The following is a 17,984-nucleotide window of genomic DNA, read 5'->3' as shown; positions in this document are numbered from 1 at the left end:
TTGTGGCCTCCTGGAGGCAACTAGCTGTGCAAAAAAAAGACAGCCTGGCGGCCAGCTGTTGCAGTGTTGCCCTCTCAGGCAACACTGAGTGACTGACTGAGCCTCACCGTCTTATATAAAGTTCAGACGGAACTTTGCACGTGTCATAGTGGAGCCCTCAGGATTCCAGAGCCAGCTTTCTGACATCATAATGGGGCCTCAGAGATAAAAGCCTGGGCCCAGGCAGTGTTGGTCAGTGCTGCTCAGCAGGCAGCACTGGACTGGACTGGATTACAGCTGATACAAGGTGTGAAGGAACAAGGGGTGGCTGTGGGCATGCACTTGCTGCCGCTGCCAGTGTTTATCTGCATGGCAGCAGGGCATTTGGGCGTTGCCAGGAAGGCGTTTTTATGTAGATTCCTCCTCTTTCAGCACTGCATTGTGGTGCAAGCAAAAGAAGCAAATCCTGTCTGGCTTCCTCTCCGGCCTTTATTCACCTCCCGTGTAGCTGTGAGTGTGTGAGCCTGCAGGGCCCCATGGAATTGCCTAGAAGTAGGCTGAATCGCTGCAAGGGCTGAACAGCAGTATCGGGCAGGCTCGGGCAACGCGCGGCCCGTTCGGGTTATCGCTTCTCGGCCTTTTGGCTAAGATCAAGTGTAGTATCTGTTCTTATCAGTTTAATATCTGATACGTCCCCTATCTGGGGACCATATATTAAATGGATTTTTAGAACAGGGAGATGGAAATAGAGCTTGCTCTGTCCACTCCACGCATTGACCTGGTATTGCAGTATTTCCAGGACCGGTGCACCCTTTCCTTATGTGTTGACTAAAAGCAGATTCCAAAAGTGTTTTTTGTCTTTGCTATTGTTTCTGTCTTTCTGAAGGGATCTCCCCTTTTAATCCCATTATTTCAACACCTGTTGGACAATGCATGAGTGATAATGAGCTCATTGATTAAATGCAATTAATGAATAGATTGCCACCTCTTGTTGTGTGTCGTCTGTGTTTCTGTGTTTCCGGCATTTCACATTGGAACACCTCATTCACCTTCCTTGTCTTCTCTCCGCCCTCCCTTTTAGGTAAGTTAAAGAGCTGCACCTGAGCCAGCCACTGATTGATTGATTGATTGATTGATTGATTGATTGATTGATTGATTGATTGATTGATGCAGCACAACAGTCAAATAGTGGAGTGGAGTAGGGGAACAGCAAACAGCCAATAAAGCAGCCCGCCCGCTCGCCTGCCCGCCACAATGGACCTACCTGTGTACACTAGATGGATGTGATGGAATGTACTGTCGTCCCTACATTTCAAGAAGAAGTAAGAATTGCAGTTGCAACAAAGCCTTGCTTGCCTACAAAGAGAGCAGCAATTTGGATTTGTTACTATGTTACCTAGAAGAATAACAAACTGTGCAAGGATGGAGGTTGTAGGAGCAAGGAGAAGTTGTCTGTAAAGTTGGTGGATGCCTATTTTCCATTTTGCAGTCCCTTGTCTCCCTCTTGTGGCCTCCTGGAGGCAACTAGCTGTGCAAAAAAAAGACAGCCTGGCGGCCGGCTGTTGCAGTGTTGCCCTCTCAGGCAACACTGAGTGACTGACTGAGCCTCACCGTCTTATATAAAGTTCAGACGGAACTTTGCACGTGTCATAGTGGAGCCCTCAGGATTCCAGAGCCAGCTTTCTGACATCATAATGGGGCCTCAGAGATAAAAGCCTGGGCCCAGGCAGTGTTGGTCAGTGCTGCTCAGCAGGCAGCACTGGACTGGACTGGATTACAGCTGATACAAGGTGTGAAGGAACAAGGGGTGGCTGTGGGCATGCACTTGCTGCCGCTGCCAGTGTTTATCTGCATGGCAGCAGGGCATTTGGGCGTTGCCAGGAAGGCGTTTTTATGTAGATTCCTCCTCTTTCAGCACTGCATTGTGGTGCAAGCAAAAGAAGCAAATCCTGTCTGGCTTCCTCTCCGGCCTTTATTCACCTCCCGTGTAGCTGTGAGTGTGTGAGCCTGCAGGGCCCCATGGAATTGCCTAGAAGTAGGCTGAATCGCTGCAAGGGCTGAACAGCAGTATCGGGCAGGCTCGGGCAACGCGCGGCCCGTTCGGGTTATCGCTTCTCGGCCTTTTGGCTAAGATCAAGTGTAGTATCTGTTCTTATCAGTTTAATATCTGATACGTCCCCTATCTGGGGACCATATATTAAATGGATTTTTAGAACAGGGAGATGGAAATAGAGCTTGCTCTGTCCACTCCACGCATTGACCTGGTATTGCAGTATTTCCAGGACCGGTGCACCCTTTCCTTATGTGTTGACTAAAAGCAGATTCCAAGAGTGTTTTTTGTCTTTGCTATTGTTTCTGTCTTTCTGAAGGGATCTCCCCTTTTAATCCCATTATTTCAACACCTGTTGGACAATGCATGAGTGATAATGAGCTCATTGATTAAATGCAATTAATGAATAGATTGCCACCTCTTGTTGTGTGTCGTCTGTGTTTCTGTGTTTCCGGCATTTCACATTGGAACACCTCATTCACCTTCCTTGTCTTCTCTCCGCCCTCCCTTTTAGGTAAGTTAAAGAGCTGCACCTGAGCCAGCCACTGATTGATTGATTGATTGATTGATTGATTGATTGATTGATGCAGCACAACAGTCAAATAGTGGAGTGGAGTAGGGGAACAGCAAACAGCCAATAAAGCAGCCCGCCCGCTCGCCTGCCCGCCACAATGGACCTACCTGTGTACACTAGATGGATGTGATGGAATGTACTGTCGTCCCTACATTTCAAGAAGAAGTAAGAATTGCAGTTGCAACAAAGCCTTGCTTGCCTACAAAGAGAGCAGCAATTTGGATTTGTTACTATGTTACCTAGAAGAATAACAAACTGTGCAAGGATGGAGGTTGTAGGAGCAAGGAGAAGTTGTCTGTAAAGTTGGTGGATGCCTATTTTCCATTTTGCAGTCCCTTGTCTCCCTCTTGTGGCCTCCTGGAGGCAACTAGCTGTGCAAAAAAAAGACAGCCTGGCGGCCGGCTGTTGCAGTGTTGCCCTCTCAGGCAACACTGAGTGACTGACTGAGCCTCACCGTCTTATATAAAGTTCAGACGGAACTTTGCACGTGTCATAGTGGAGCCCTCAGGATTCCAGAGCCAGCTTTCTGACATCATAATGGGGCCTCAGAGATAAAAGCCTGGGCCCAGGCAGTGTTGGTCAGTGCTGCTCAGCAGGCAGCACTGGACTGGACTGGATTACAGCTGATACAAGGTGTGAAGGAACAAGGGGTGGCTGTGGGCATGCACTTGCTGCCGCTGCCAGTGTTTATCTGCATGGCAGCAGGGCATTTGGGCGTTGCCAGGAAGGCGTTTTTATGTAGATTCCTCCTCTTTCAGCACTGCATTGTGGTGCAAGCAAAAGAAGCAAATCCTGTCTGGCTTCCTCTCCGGCCTTTATTCACCTCCCGTGTAGCTGTGAGTGTGTGAGCCTGCAGGGCCCCATGGAATTGCCTAGAAGTAGGCTGAATCGCTGCAAGGGCTGAACAGCAGTATCGGGCAGGCTCGGGCAACGCGCGGCCCGTTCGGGTTATCGCTTCTCGGCCTTTTGGCTAAGATCAAGTGTAGTATCTGTTCTTATCAGTTTAATATCTGATACGTCCCCTATCTGGGGACCATATATTAAATGGATTTTTAGAACAGGGAGATGGAAATAGAGCTTGCTCTGTCCACTCCACGCATTGACCTGGTATTGCAGTATTTCCAGGACCGGTGCACCCTTTCCTTATGTGTTGACTAAAAGCAGATTCCAAAAGTGTTTTTTGTCTTTGCTATTGTTTCTGTCTTTCTGAAGGGATCTCCCCTTTTAATCCCATTATTTCAACACCTGTTGGACAATGCATGAGTGATAATGAGCTCATTGATTAAATGCAATTAATGAATAGATTGCCACCTCTTGTTGTGTGTCGTCTGTGTTTCTGTGTTTCCGGCATTTCACATTGGAACACCTCATTCACCTTCCTTGTCTTCTCTCCGCCCTCCCTTTTAGGTAAGTTAAAGAGCTGCACCTGAGCCAGCCACTGATTGATTGATTGATTGATTGATTGATTGATTGATTGATTGATTGATGCAGCACAACAGTCAAATAGTGGAGTGGAGTAGGGGAACAGCAAACAGCCAATAAAGCAGCCCGCCCGCTCGCCTGCCCGCCACAATGGACCTACCTGTGTACACTAGATGGATGTGATGGAATGTACTGTCGTCCCTACATTTCAAGAAGAAGTAAGAATTGCAGTTGCAACAAAGCCTTGCTTGCCTACAAAGAGAGCAGCAATTTGGATTTGTTACTATGTTACCTAGAAGAATAACAAACTGTGCAAGGATGGAGGTTGTAGGAGCAAGGAGAAGTTGTCTGTAAAGTTGGTGGATGCCTATTTTCCATTTTGCAGTCCCTTGTCTCCCTCTTGTGGCCTCCTGGAGGCAACTAGCTGTGCAAAAAAAAGACAGCCTGGCGGCCAGCTGTTGCAGTGTTGCCCTCTCAGGCAACACTGAGTGACTGACTGAGCCTCACCGTCTTATATAAAGTTCAGACGGAACTTTGCACGTGTCATAGTGGAGCCCTCAGGATTCCAGAGCCAGCTTTCTGACATCATAATGGGGCCTCAGAGATAAAAGCCTGGGCCCAGGCAGTGTTGGTCAGTGCTGCTCAGCAGGCAGCACTGGACTGGACTGGATTACAGCTGATACAAGGTGTGAAGGAACAAGGGGTGGCTGTGGGCATGCACTTGCTGCCGCTGCCAGTGTTTATCTGCATGGCAGCAGGGCATTTGGGCGTTGCCAGGAAGGCGTTTTTATGTAGATTCCTCCTCTTTCAGCACTGCATTGTGGTGCAAGCAAAAGAAGCAAATCCTGTCTGGCTTCCTCTCCGGCCTTTATTCACCTCCCGTGTAGCTGTGAGTGTGTGAGCCTGCAGGGCCCCATGGAATTGCCTAGAAGTAGGCTGAATCGCTGCAAGGGCTGAACAGCAGTATCGGGCAGACTCGGGCAACGCGCGGCCCGTTCGGGTTATCGCTTCTCGGCCTTTTGGCTAAGATCAAGTGTAGTATCTGTTCTTATCAGTTTAATATCTGATACGTCCCCTATCTGGGGACCATATATTAAATGGATTTTTAGAACAGGGAGATGGAAATAGAGCTTGCTCTGTCCACTCCACGCATTGACCTGGTATTGCAGTATTTCCAGGACCGGTGCACCCTTTCCTTATGTGTTGACTAAAAGCAGATTCCAAAAGTGTTTTTTGTCTTTGCTATTGTTTCTGTCTTTCTGAAGGGATCTCCCCTTTTAATCCCATTATTTCAACACCTGTTGGACAATGCATGAGTGATAATGAGCTCATTGATTAAATGCAATTAATGAATAGATTGCCACCTCTTGTTGTGTGTCGTCTGTGTTTCTGTGTTTCCGGCATTTCACATTGGAACACCTCATTCACCTTCCTTGTCTTCTCTCCGCCCTCCCTTTTAGGTAAGTTAAAGAGCTGCACCTGAGCCAGCCACTGATTGATTGATTGATTGATTGATTGATTGATTGATTGATGCAGCACAACAGTCAAATAGTGGAGTGGAGTAGGGGAACAGCAAACAGCCAATAAAGCAGCCCGCCCGCTCGCCTGCCCGCCACAATGGACCTACTTGTGTACACTAGATGGATGTGATGGAATGTACTGTCGTCCCTACATTTCAAGAAGAAGTAAGAATTGCAGTTGCAACAAAGCCTTGCTTGCCTACAAAGAGAGCAGCAATTTGGATTTGTTACTATGTTACCTAGAAGAATAACAAACTGTGCAAGGATGGAGGTTGTAGGAGCAAGGAGAAGTTGTCTGTAAAGTTGGTGGATGCCTATTTTCCATTTTGCAGTCCCTTGTCTCCCTCTTGTGGCCTCCTGGAGGCAACTAGCTGTGCAAAAAAAAGACAGCCTGGCGGCCAGCTGTTGCAGTGTTGCCCTCTCAGGCAACACTGAGTGACTGACTGAGCCTCACCGTCTTATATAAAGTTCAGACGGAACTTTGCACGTGTCATAGTGGAGCCCTCAGGATTCCAGAGCCAGCTTTCTGACATCATAATGGGGCCTCAGAGATAAAAGCCTGGGCCCAGGCAGTGTTGGTCAGTGCTGCTCAGCAGGCAGCACTGGACTGGACTGGACTGGATTACAGCTGATACAAGGTGTGAAGGAACAAGGGGTGGCTGTGGGCATGCACTTGCTGCCGCTGCCAGTGTTTATCTGCATGGCAGCAGGGCATTTGGGCGTTGCCAGGAAGGCGTTTTTATGTAGATTCCTCCTCTTTCAGCACTGCATTGTGGTGCAAGCAAAAGAAGCAAATCCTGTCTGGCTTCCTCTCCGGCCTTTATTCACCTCCCGTGTAGCTGTGAGTGTGTGAGCCTGCAGGGCCCCATGGAATTGCCTAGAAGTAGGCTGAATCGCTGCAAGGGCTGAACAGCAGTATCGGGCAGGCTCGGGCAACGCGCGGCCCGTTCGGGTTATCGCTTCTCGGCCTTTTGGCTAAGATCAAGTGTAGTATCTGTTCTTATCAGTTTAATATCTGATACGTCCCCTATCTGGGGACCATATATTAAATGGATTTTTAGAACAGGGAGATGGAAATAGAGCTTGCTCTGTCCACTCCACGCATTGACCTGGTATTGCAGTATTTCCAGGACCGGTGCACCCTTTCCTTATGTGTTGACTAAAAGCAGATTCCAAAAGTGTTTTTTGTCTTTGCTATTGTTTCTGTCTTTCTGAAGGGATCTCCCCTTTTAATCCCATTATTTCAACACCTGTTGGACAATGCATGAGTGATAATGAGCTCATTGATTAAATGCAATTAATGAATAGATTGCCACCTCTTGTTGTGTGTCGTCTGTGTTTCTGTGTTTCCGGCATTTCACATTGGAACACCTCATTCACCTTCCTTGTCTTCTCTCCGCCCTCCCTTTTAGGTAAGTTAAAGAGCTGCACCTGAGCCAGCCACTGATTGATTGATTGATTGATTGATTGATTGATTGATTGATTGATTGATTGATTGATTGATTGATGCAGCACAACAGTCAAATAGTGGAGTGGAGTAGGGGAACAGCAAACAGCCAATAAAGCAGCCCGCCCGCTCGCCTGCCCGCCACAATGGACCTACCTGTGTACACTAGATGGATGTGATGGAATGTACTGTCGTCCCTACATTTCAAGAAGAAGTAAGAATTGCAGTTGCAACAAAGCCTTGCTTGCCTACAAAGAGAGCAGCAATTTGGATTTGTTACTATGTTACCTAGAAGAATAACAAACTGTGCAAGGATGGAGGTTGTAGGAGCAAGGAGAAGTTGTCTGTAAAGTTGGTGGATGCCTATTTTCCATTTTGCAGTCCCTTGTCTCCCTCTTGTGGCCTCCTGGAGGCAACTAGCTGTGCAAAAAAAAGACAGCCTGGCGGCCGGCTGTTGCAGTGTTGCCCTCTCAGGCAACACTGAGTGACTGACTGAGCCTCACCGTCTTATATAAAGTTCAGACGGAACTTTGCACGTGTCATAGTGGAGCCCTCAGGATTCCAGAGCCAGCTTTCTGACATCATAATGGGGCCTCAGAGATAAAAGCCTGGGCCCAGGCAGTGTTGGTCAGTGCTGCTCAGCAGGCAGCACTGGACTGGACTGGATTACAGCTGATACAAGGTGTGAAGGAACAAGGGGTGGCTGTGGGCATGCACTTGCTGCCGCTGCCAGTGTTTATCTGCATGGCAGCAGGGCATTTGGGCGTTGCCAGGAAGGCGTTTTTATGTAGATTCCTCCTCTTTCAGCACTGCATTGTGGTGCAAGCAAAAGAAGCAAATCCTGTCTGGCTTCCTCTCCGGCCTTTATTCACCTCCCGTGTAGCTGTGAGTGTGTGAGCCTGCAGGGCCCCATGGAATTGCCTAGAAGTAGGCTGAATCGCTGCAAGGGCTGAACAGCAGTATCGGGCAGGCTCGGGCAACGCGCGGCCCGTTCGGGTTATCGCTTCTCGGCCTTTTGGCTAAGATCAAGTGTAGTATCTGTTCTTATCAGTTTAATATCTGATACGTCCCCTATCTGGGGACCATATATTAAATGGATTTTTAGAACAGGGAGATGGAAATAGAGCTTGCTCTGTCCACTCCACGCATTGACCTGGTATTGCAGTATTTCCAGGACCGGTGCACCCTTTCCTTATGTGTTGACTAAAAGCAGATTCCAAGAGTGTTTTTTGTCTTTGCTATTGTTTCTGTCTTTCTGAAGGGATCTCCCCTTTTAATCCCATTATTTCAACACCTGTTGGACAATGCATGAGTGATAATGAGCTCATTGATTAAATGCAATTAATGAATAGATTGCCACCTCTTGTTGTGTGTCGTCTGTGTTTCTGTGTTTCCGGCATTTCACATTGGAACACCTCATTCACCTTCCTTGTCTTCTCTCCGCCCTCCCTTTTAGGTAAGTTAAAGAGCTGCACCTGAGCCAGCCACTGATTGATTGATTGATTGATTGATTGATTGATTGATTGATTGATGCAGCACAACAGTCAAATAGTGGAGTGGAGTAGGGGAACAGCAAACAGCCAATAAAGCAGCCCGCCCGCTCGCCTGCCCGCCACAATGGACCTACCTGTGTACACTAGATGGATGTGATGGAATGTACTGTCGTCCCTACATTTCAAGAAGAAGTAAGAATTGCAGTTGCAACAAAGCCTTGCTTGCCTACAAAGAGAGCAGCAATTTGGATTTGTTACTATGTTACCTAGAAGAATAACAAACTGTGCAAGGATGGAGGTTGTAGGAGCAAGGAGAAGTTGTCTGTAAAGTTGGTGGATGCCTATTTTCCATTTTGCAGTCCCTTGTCTCCCTCTTGTGGCCTCCTGGAGGCAACTAGCTGTGCAAAAAAAAGACAGCCTGGCGGCCGGCTGTTGCAGTGTTGCCCTCTCAGGCAACACTGAGTGACTGACTGAGCCTCACCGTCTTATATAAAGTTCAGACGGAACTTTGCACGTGTCATAGTGGAGCCCTCAGGATTCCAGAGCCAGCTTTCTGACATCATAATGGGGCCTCAGAGATAAAAGCCTGGGCCCAGGCAGTGTTGGTCAGTGCTGCTCAGCAGGCAGCACTGGACTGGACTGGATTACAGCTGATACAAGGTGTGAAGGAACAAGGGGTGGCTGTGGGCATGCACTTGCTGCCGCTGCCAGTGTTTATCTGCATGGCAGCAGGGCATTTGGGCGTTGCCAGGAAGGCGTTTTTATGTAGATTCCTCCTCTTTCAGCACTGCATTGTGGTGCAAGCAAAAGAAGCAAATCCTGTCTGGCTTCCTCTCCGGCCTTTATTCACCTCCCGTGTAGCTGTGAGTGTGTGAGCCTGCAGGGCCCCATGGAATTGCCTAGAAGTAGGCTGAATCGCTGCAAGGGCTGAACAGCAGTATCGGGCAGGCTCGGGCAACGCGCGGCCCGTTCGGGTTATCGCTTCTCGGCCTTTTGGCTAAGATCAAGTGTAGTATCTGTTCTTATCAGTTTAATATCTGATACGTCCCCTATCTGGGGACCATATATTAAATGGATTTTTAGAACAGGGAGATGGAAATAGAGCTTGCTCTGTCCACTCCACGCATTGACCTGGTATTGCAGTATTTCCAGGACCGGTGCACCCTTTCCTTATGTGTTGACTAAAAGCAGATTCCAAAAGTGTTTTTTGTCTTTGCTATTGTTTCTGTCTTTCTGAAGGGATCTCCCCTTTTAATCCCATTATTTCAACACCTGTTGGACAATGCATGAGTGATAATGAGCTCATTGATTAAATGCAATTAATGAATAGATTGCCACCTCTTGTTGTGTGTCGTCTGTGTTTCTGTGTTTCCGGCATTTCACATTGGAACACCTCATTCACCTTCCTTGTCTTCTCTCCGCCCTCCCTTTTAGGTAAGTTAAAGAGCTGCACCTGAGCCAGCCACTGATTGATTGATTGATTGATTGATTGATTGATTGATTGATTGATTGATTGATTGATGCAGCACAACAGTCAAATAGTGGAGTGGAGTAGGGGAACAGCAAACAGCCAATAAAGCAGCCCGCCCGCTCGCCTGCCCGCCACAATGGACCTACCTGTGTACACTAGATGGATGTGATGGAATGTACTGTCGTCCCTACATTTCAAGAAGAAGTAAGAATTGCAGTTGCAACAAAGCCTTGCTTGCCTACAAAGAGAGCAGCAATTTGGATTTGTTACTATGTTACCTAGAAGAATAACAAACTGTGCAAGGATGGAGGTTGTAGGAGCAAGGAGAAGTTGTCTGTAAAGTTGGTGGATGCCTATTTTCCATTTTGCAGTCCCTTGTCTCCCTCTTGTGGCCTCCTGGAGGCAACTAGCTGTGCAAAAAAAAGACAGCCTGGCGGCCAGCTGTTGCAGTGTTGCCCTCTCAGGCAACACTGAGTGACTGACTGAGCCTCACCGTCTTATATAAAGTTCAGACGGAACTTTGCACGTGTCATAGTGGAGCCCTCAGGATTCCAGAGCCAGCTTTCTGACATCATAATGGGGCCTCAGAGATAAAAGCCTGGGCCCAGGCAGTGTTGGTCAGTGCTGCTCAGCAGGCAGCACTGGACTGGACTGGATTACAGCTGATACAAGGTGTGAAGGAACAAGGGGTGGCTGTGGGCATGCACTTGCTGCCGCTGCCAGTGTTTATCTGCATGGCAGCAGGGCATTTGGGCGTTGCCAGGAAGGCGTTTTTATGTAGATTCCTCCTCTTTCAGCACTGCATTGTGGTGCAAGCAAAAGAAGCAAATCCTGTCTGGCTTCCTCTCCGGCCTTTATTCACCTCCCGTGTAGCTGTGAGTGTGTGAGCCTGCAGGGCCCCATGGAATTGCCTAGAAGTAGGCTGAATCGCTGCAAGGGCTGAACAGCAGTATCGGGCAGGCTCGGGCAACGCGCGGCCCGTTCGGGTTATCGCTTCTCGGCCTTTTGGCTAAGATCAAGTGTAGTATCTGTTCTTATCAGTTTAATATCTGATACGTCCCCTATCTGGGGACCATATATTAAATGGATTTTTAGAACAGGGAGATGGAAATAGAGCTTGCTCTGTCCACTCCACGCATTGACCTGGTATTGCAGTATTTCCAGGACCGGTGCACCCTTTCCTTATGTGTTGACTAAAAGCAGATTCCAAAAGTGTTTTTTGTCTTTGCTATTGTTTCTGTCTTTCTGAAGGGATCTCCCCTTTTAATCCCATTATTTCAACACCTGTTGGACAATGCATGAGTGATAATGAGCTCATTGATTAAATGCAATTAATGAATAGATTGCCACCTCTTGTTGTGTGTCGTCTGTGTTTCTGTGTTTCCGGCATTTCACATTGGAACACCTCATTCACCTTCCTTGTCTTCTCTCCGCCCTCCCTTTTAGGTAAGTTAAAGAGCTGCACCTGAGCCAGCCACTGATTGATTGATTGATTGATTGATTGATTGATTGATTGATTGATTGATTGATTGATTGATTGATGCAGCACAACAGTCAAATAGTGGAGTGGAGTAGGGGAACAGCAAACAGCCAATAAAGCAGCCCGCCCGCTCGCCTGCCCGCCACAATGGACCTACCTGTGTACACTAGATGGATGTGATGGAATGTACTGTCGTCCCTACATTTCAAGAAGAAGTAAGAATTGCAGTTGCAACAAAGCCTTGCTTGCCTACAAAGAGAGCAGCAATTTGGATTTGTTACTATGTTACCTAGAAGAATAACAAACTGTGCAAGGATGGAGGTTGTAGGAGCAAGGAGAAGTTGTCTGTAAAGTTGGTGGATGCCTATTTTCCATTTTGCAGTCCCTTGTCTCCCTCTTGTGGCCTCCTGGAGGCAACTAGCTGTGCAAAAAAAAGACAGCCTGGCGGCCGGCTGTTGCAGTGTTGCCCTCTCAGGCAACACTGAGTGACTGACTGAGCCTCACCGTCTTATATAAAGTTCAGACGGAACTTTGCACGTGTCATAGTGGAGCCCTCAGGATTCCAGAGCCAGCTTTCTGACATCATAATGGGGCCTCAGAGATAAAAGCCTGGGCCCAGGCAGTGTTGGTCAGTGCTGCTCAGCAGGCAGCACTGGACTGGACTGGATTACAGCTGATACAAGGTGTGAAGGAACAAGGGGTGGCTGTGGGCATGCACTTGCTGCCGCTGCCAGTGTTTATCTGCATGGCAGCAGGGCATTTGGGCGTTGCCAGGAAGGCGTTTTTATGTAGATTCCTCCTCTTTCAGCACTGCATTGTGGTGCAAGCAAAAGAAGCAAATCCTGTCTGGCTTCCTCTCCGGCCTTTATTCACCTCCCGTGTAGCTGTGAGTGTGTGAGCCTGCAGGGCCCCATGGAATTGCCTAGAAGTAGGCTGAATCGCTGCAAGGGCTGAACAGCAGTATCGGGCAGGCTCGGGCAACGCGCGGCCCGTTCGGGTTATCGCTTCTCGGCCTTTTGGCTAAGATCAAGTGTAGTATCTGTTCTTATCAGTTTAATATCTGATACGTCCCCTATCTGGGGACCATATATTAAATGGATTTTTAGAACAGGGAGATGGAAATAGAGCTTGCTCTGTCCACTCCACGCATTGACCTGGTATTGCAGTATTTCCAGGACCGGTGCACCCTTTCCTTATGTGTTGACTAAAAGCAGATTCCAAAAGTGTTTTTTGTCTTTGCTATTGTTTCTGTCTTTCTGAAGGGATCTCCCCTTTTAATCCCATTATTTCAACACCTGTTGGACAATGCATGAGTGATAATGAGCTCATTGATTAAATGCAATTAATGAATAGATTGCCACCTCTTGTTGTGTGTCGTCTGTGTTTCCGGCATTTCACATTGGAACACCTCATTCACCTTCCTTGTCTTCTCTCCGCCCTCCCTTTTAGGTAAGTTAAAGAGCTGCACCTGAGCCAGCCACTGATTGATTGATTGATTGATTGATTGATTGATTGATTGATTGATTGATTGATTGATTGATGCAGCACAACAGTCAAATAGTGGAGTGGAGTAGGGGAACAGCAAACAGCCAATAAAGCAGCCCGCCCGCTCGCCTGCCCGCCACAATGGACCTACCTGTGTACACTAGATGGATGTGATGGAATGTACTGTCGTCCCTACATTTCAAGAAGAAGTAAGAATTGCAGTTGCAACAAAGCCTTGCTTGCCTACAAAGAGAGCAGCAATTTGGATTTGTTACTATGTTACCTAGAAGAATAACAAACTGTGCAAGGATGGAGGTTGTAGGAGCAAGGAGAAGTTGTCTGTAAAGTTGGTGGATGCCTATTTTCCATTTTGCAGTCCCTTGTCTCCCTCTTGTGGCCTCCTGGAGGCAACTAGCTGTGCAAAAAAAAGACAGCCTGGCGGCCGGCTGTTGCAGTGTTGCCCTCTCAGGCAACACTGAGTGACTGACTGAGCCTCACCGTCTTATATAAAGTTCAGACGGAACTTTGCACGTGTCATAGTGGAGCCCTCAGGATTCCAGAGCCAGCTTTCTGACATCATAATGGGGCCTCAGAGATAAAAGCCTGGGCCCAGGCAGTGTTGGTCAGTGCTGCTCAGCAGGCAGCACTGGACTGGACTGGATTACAGCTGATACAAGGTGTGAAGGAACAAGGGGTGGCTGTGGGCATGCACTTGCTGCCGCTGCCAGTGTTTATCTGCATGGCAGCAGGGCATTTGGGCGTTGCCAGGAAGGCGTTTTTATGTAGATTCCTCCTCTTTCAGCACTGCATTGTGGTGCAAGCAAAAGAAGCAAATCCTGTCTGGCTTCCTCTCCGGCCTTTATTCACCTCCCGTGTAGCTGTGAGTGTGTGAGCCTGCAGGGCCCCATGGAATTGCCTAGAAGTAGGCTGAATCGCTGCAAGGGCTGAACAGCAGTATCGGGCAGGCTCGGGCAACGCGCGGCCCGTTCGGGTTATCGCTTCTCGGCCTTTTGGCTAAGATCAAGTGTAGTATCTGTTCTTATCAGTTTAATATCTGATACGTCCCCTATCTGGGGACCATATATTAAATGGATTTTTAGAACAGGGAGATGGAAATAGAGCTTGCTCTGTCCACTCCACGCATTGACCTGGTATTGCAGTATTTCCAGGACCGGTGCACCCTTTCCTTATGTGTTGACTAAAAGCAGATTCCAAAAGTGTTTTTTGTCTTTGCTATTGTTTCTGTCTTTCTGAAGGGATCTCCCCTTTTAATCCCATTATTTCAACACCTGTTGGACAATGCATGAGTGATAATGAGCTCATTGATTAAATGCAATTAATGAATAGATTGCCACCTCTTGTTGTGTGTCGTCTGTGTTTCTGTGTTTCCGGCATTTCACATTGGAACACCTCATTCACCTTCCTTGTCTTCTCTCCGCCCTCCCTTTTAGGTAAGTTAAAGAGCTGCACCTGAGCCAGCCACTGATTGATTGATTGATTGATTGATTGATTGATTGATTGATTGATTGATTGATTGATGCAGCACAACAGTCAAATAGTGGAGTGGAGTAGGGGAACAGCAAACAGCCAATAAAGCAGCCCGCCCGCTCGCCTGCCCGCCACAATGGACCTACCTGTGTACACTAGATGGATGTGATGGAATGTACTGTCGTCCCTACATTTCAAGAAGAAGTAAGAATTGCAGTTGCAACAAAGCCTTGCTTGCCTACAAAGAGAGCAGCAATTTGGATTTGTTACTATGTTACCTAGAAGAATAACAAACTGTGCAAGGATGGAGGTTGTAGGAGCAAGGAGAAGTTGTCTGTAAAGTTGGTGGATGCCTATTTTCCATTTTGCAGTCCCTTGTCTCCCTCTTGTGGCCTCCTGGAGGCAACTAGCTGTGCAAAAAAAAGACAGCCTGGCGGCCGGCTGTTGCAGTGTTGCCCTCTCAGGCAACACTGAGTGACTGACTGAGCCTCACCGTCTTATATAAAGTTCAGACGGAACTTTGCACGTGTCATAGTGGAGCCCTCAGGATTCCAGAGCCAGCTTTCTGACATCATAATGGGGCCTCAGAGATAAAAGCCTGGGCCCAGGCAGTGTTGGTCAGTGCTGCTCAGCAGGCAGCACTGGACTGGACTGGATTACAGCTGATACAAGGTGTGAAGGAACAAGGGGTGGCTGTGGGCATGCACTTGCTGCCGCTGCCAGTGTTTATCTGCATGGCAGCAGGGCATTTGGGCGTTGCCAGGAAGGCGTTTTTATGTAGATTCCTCCTCTTTCAGCACTGCATTGTGGTGCAAGCAAAAGAAGCAAATCCTGTCTGGCTTCCTCTCCGGCCTTTATTCACCTCCCGTGTAGCTGTGAGTGTGTGAGCCTGCAGGGCCCCATGGAATTGCCTAGAAGTAGGCTGAATCGCTGCAAGGGCTGAACAGCAGTATCGGGCAGGCTCGGGCAACGCGCGGCCCGTTCGGGTTATCGCTTCTCGGCCTTTTGGCTAAGATCAAGTGTAGTATCTGTTCTTATCAGTTTAATATCTGATTATTAAATGGATTTTTAGAACAGGGAGATGGAAATAGAGCTTGCTCTGTCCACTCCACGCATTGACCTGGTATTGCAGTATTTCCAGGACCGGTGCACCCTTTCCTTATGTGTTGACTAAAAGCAGATTCCAAAAGTGTTTTTTGTCTTTGCTATTGTTTCTGTCTTTCTGAAGGGATCTCCCCTTTTAATCCCATTATTTCAACACCTGTTGGACAATGCATGAGTGATAATGAGCTCATTGATTAAATGCAATTAATGAATAGATTGCCACCTCTTGTTGTGTGTCGTCTGTGTTTCTGTGTTTCCGGCATTTCACATTGGAACACCTCATTCACCTTCCTTGTCTTCTCTCCGCCCTCCCTTTTAGGTAAGTTAAAGAGCTGCACCTGAGCCAGCCACTGATTGATTGATTGATTGATTGATTGATTGATTGATTGATTGATTGATTGATTGATGCAGCACAACAGTCAAATAGTGGAGTGGAGTAGGGGAACAGCAAACAGCCAATAAAGCAGCCCGCCCGCTCGCCTGCCCGCCACAATGGACCTACCTGTGTACACTAGATGGATGTGATGGAATGTACTGTCGTCCCTACATTTCAAGAAGAAGTAAGAATTGCAGTTGCAACAAAGCCTTGCTTGCCTACAAAGAGAGCAGCAATTTGGATTTGTTACTATGTTACCTAGAAGAATAACAAACTGTGCAAGGATGGAGGTTGTAGGAGCAAGGAGAAGTTGTCTGTAAAGTTGGTGGATGCCTATTTTCCATTTTGCAGTCCCTTGTCTCCCTCTTGTGGCCTCCTGGAGGCAACTAGCTGTGCAAAAAAAAGACAGCCTGGCGGCCGGCTGTTGCAGTGTTGCCCTCTCAGGCAACACTGAGTGACTGACTGAGCCTCACCGTCTTATATAAAGTTCAGACGGAACTTTGCACGTGTCATAGTGGAGCCCTCAGGATTCCAGAGCCAGCTTTCTGACATCATAATGGGGCCTCAGAGATAAAAGCCTGGGCCCAGGCAGTGTTGGTCAGTGCTGCTCAGCAGGCAGCACTGGACTGGACTGGATTACAGCTGATACAAGGTGTGAAGGAACAAGGGGTGGCTGTGGGCATGCACTTGCTGCCGCTGCCAGTGTTTATCTGCATGGCAGCAGGGCATTTGGGCGTTGCCAGGAAGGCGTTTTTATGTAGATTCCTCCTCTTTCAGCACTGCATTGTGGTGCAAGCAAAAGAAGCAAATCCTGTCTGGCTTCCTCTCCGGCCTTTATTCACCTCCCGTGTAGCTGTGAGTGTGTGAGCCTGCAGGGCCCCATGGAATTGCCTAGAAGTAGGCTGAATCGCTGCAAGGGCTGAACAGCAGTATCGGGCAGGCTCGGGCAACGCGCGGCCCGTTCGGGTTATCGCTTCTCGGCCTTTTGGCTAAGATCAAGTGTAGTATCTGTTCTTATCAGTTTAATATCTGATACGTCCCCTATCTGGGGACCATATATTAAATGGATTTTTAGAACAGGGAGATGGAAATAGAGCTTGCTCTGTCCACTCCACGCATTGACCTGGTATTGCAGTATTTCCAGGACCGGTGCACCCTTTCCTTATGTGTTGACTAAAAGCAGATTCCAAAAGTGTTTTTTGTCTTTGCTATTGTTTCTGTCTTTCTGAAGGGAACTCCCCTTTTAATCCCATTATTTCAACACCTGTTGGACAATGCATGAGTGATAATGAGCTCATTGATTAAATGCAATTAATGAATAGATTGCCACCTCTTGTTGTGTGTCGTCTGTGTTTCTGTGTTTCCGGCATTTCACATTGGAACACCTCATTCACCTTCCTTGTCTTCTCTCCGCCCTCCCTTTTAGGTAAGTTAAAGAGCTGCACCTGAGCCAGCCACTGATTGATTGATTGATTGATTGATTGATTGATTGATTGATGCAGCACAACAGTCAAATAGTGGAGTGGAGTAGGGGAACAGCAAACAGCCAATAAAGCAGCCCGCCCGCTCGCCTGCCCGCCACAATGGACCTACCTGTGTACACTAGATGGATGTGATGGAATGTACTGTCGTCCCTACATTTCAAGAAGAAGTAAGAATTGCAGTTGCAACAAAGCCTTGCTTGCCTACAAAGAGAGCAGCAATTTGGATTTGTTACTATGTTACCTAGAAGAATAACAAACTGTGCAAGGATGGAGGTTGTAGGAGCAAGGAGAAGTTGTCTGTAAAGTTGGTGGATGCCTATTTTCCATTTTGCAGTCCCTTGTCTCCCTCTTGTGGCCTCCTGGAGGCAACTAGCTGTGCAAAAAAAAGACAGCCTGGCGGCCGGCTGTTGCAGTGTTGCCCTCTCAGGCAACACTGAGTGACTGACTGAGCCTCACCGTCTTATATAAAGTTCAGACGGAACTTTGCACGTGTCATAGTGGAGCCCTCAGGATTCCAGAGCCAGCTTTCTGACATCATAATGGGGCCTCAGAGATAAAAGCCTGGGCCCAGGCAGTGTTGGTCAGTGCTGCTCAGCAGGCAGCACTGGACT

At 47.9% G+C, this 17,984-nt stretch overlaps 11 non-coding genes and 1 pseudogene across 11 annotated transcripts; all 12 read left to right on the top strand.

Annotated features, from left to right (window-relative positions):
* The first annotated feature begins 603 nt into the window (after window positions 1–603).
* Window positions 604–794, top strand: LOC142695988 (U2 spliceosomal RNA). The gene has a single exon (XR_012863995.1). It is a non-coding gene; the product is annotated as a U2 spliceosomal RNA (small nuclear RNA).
* A 1,292-nt stretch (window positions 795–2,086) lies between these two features.
* On the top strand, window positions 2,087–2,277 carry LOC142695986 (U2 spliceosomal RNA). Its single transcript, XR_012863994.1, has one exon. It is a non-coding gene; the product is annotated as a U2 spliceosomal RNA (small nuclear RNA).
* A 1,276-nt stretch (window positions 2,278–3,553) lies between these two features.
* LOC142695984 (U2 spliceosomal RNA) lies at window positions 3,554–3,744 on the top strand. Its single transcript, XR_012863992.1, has one exon. It is a non-coding gene; the product is annotated as a U2 spliceosomal RNA (small nuclear RNA).
* A 1,284-nt stretch (window positions 3,745–5,028) lies between these two features.
* Window positions 5,029–5,219, top strand: LOC142695983 (U2 spliceosomal RNA). Its single transcript, XR_012863991.1, has one exon. It is a non-coding gene; the product is annotated as a U2 spliceosomal RNA (small nuclear RNA).
* Window positions 5,220–6,500: 1,281 nt separating this feature from the next.
* LOC142695982 (U2 spliceosomal RNA) lies at window positions 6,501–6,691 on the top strand. Its single transcript, XR_012863990.1, has one exon. It is a non-coding gene; the product is annotated as a U2 spliceosomal RNA (small nuclear RNA).
* Window positions 6,692–7,991: 1,300 nt separating this feature from the next.
* LOC142695981 (U2 spliceosomal RNA) lies at window positions 7,992–8,182 on the top strand. Its single transcript, XR_012863989.1, has one exon. It is a non-coding gene; the product is annotated as a U2 spliceosomal RNA (small nuclear RNA).
* Window positions 8,183–9,462: 1,280 nt separating this feature from the next.
* Window positions 9,463–9,653, top strand: LOC142695980 (U2 spliceosomal RNA). Its single transcript, XR_012863988.1, has one exon. It is a non-coding gene; the product is annotated as a U2 spliceosomal RNA (small nuclear RNA).
* Window positions 9,654–10,945: 1,292 nt separating this feature from the next.
* On the top strand, window positions 10,946–11,136 carry LOC142695979 (U2 spliceosomal RNA). Its single transcript, XR_012863987.1, has one exon. It is a non-coding gene; the product is annotated as a U2 spliceosomal RNA (small nuclear RNA).
* Window positions 11,137–12,436: 1,300 nt separating this feature from the next.
* Window positions 12,437–12,627, top strand: LOC142695978 (U2 spliceosomal RNA). Its single transcript, XR_012863986.1, has one exon. It is a non-coding gene; the product is annotated as a U2 spliceosomal RNA (small nuclear RNA).
* Window positions 12,628–13,915: 1,288 nt separating this feature from the next.
* LOC142695977 (U2 spliceosomal RNA) lies at window positions 13,916–14,106 on the top strand. The gene has a single exon (XR_012863985.1). It is a non-coding gene; the product is annotated as a U2 spliceosomal RNA (small nuclear RNA).
* Window positions 14,107–15,398: 1,292 nt separating this feature from the next.
* LOC142696077 (U2 spliceosomal RNA) lies at window positions 15,399–15,566 on the top strand (annotated as a pseudogene).
* A 1,292-nt stretch (window positions 15,567–16,858) lies between these two features.
* On the top strand, window positions 16,859–17,049 carry LOC142695975 (U2 spliceosomal RNA). Its single transcript, XR_012863984.1, has one exon. It is a non-coding gene; the product is annotated as a U2 spliceosomal RNA (small nuclear RNA).
* Window positions 17,050–17,984: the final 935 nt, after the last annotated feature.

This window comes from Rhinoderma darwinii (genome assembly GCF_050947455.1).
Source record: "Rhinoderma darwinii isolate aRhiDar2 chromosome 5 unlocalized genomic scaffold, aRhiDar2.hap1 SUPER_5_unloc_49, whole genome shotgun sequence".
Classification (NCBI taxonomy): Eukaryota; Metazoa; Chordata; class Amphibia; order Anura; family Rhinodermatidae; genus Rhinoderma; species Rhinoderma darwinii.
Note: the sequence above shows the minus strand (reverse complement) of the source record. Positions and strands in the feature narration are given on the sequence as shown.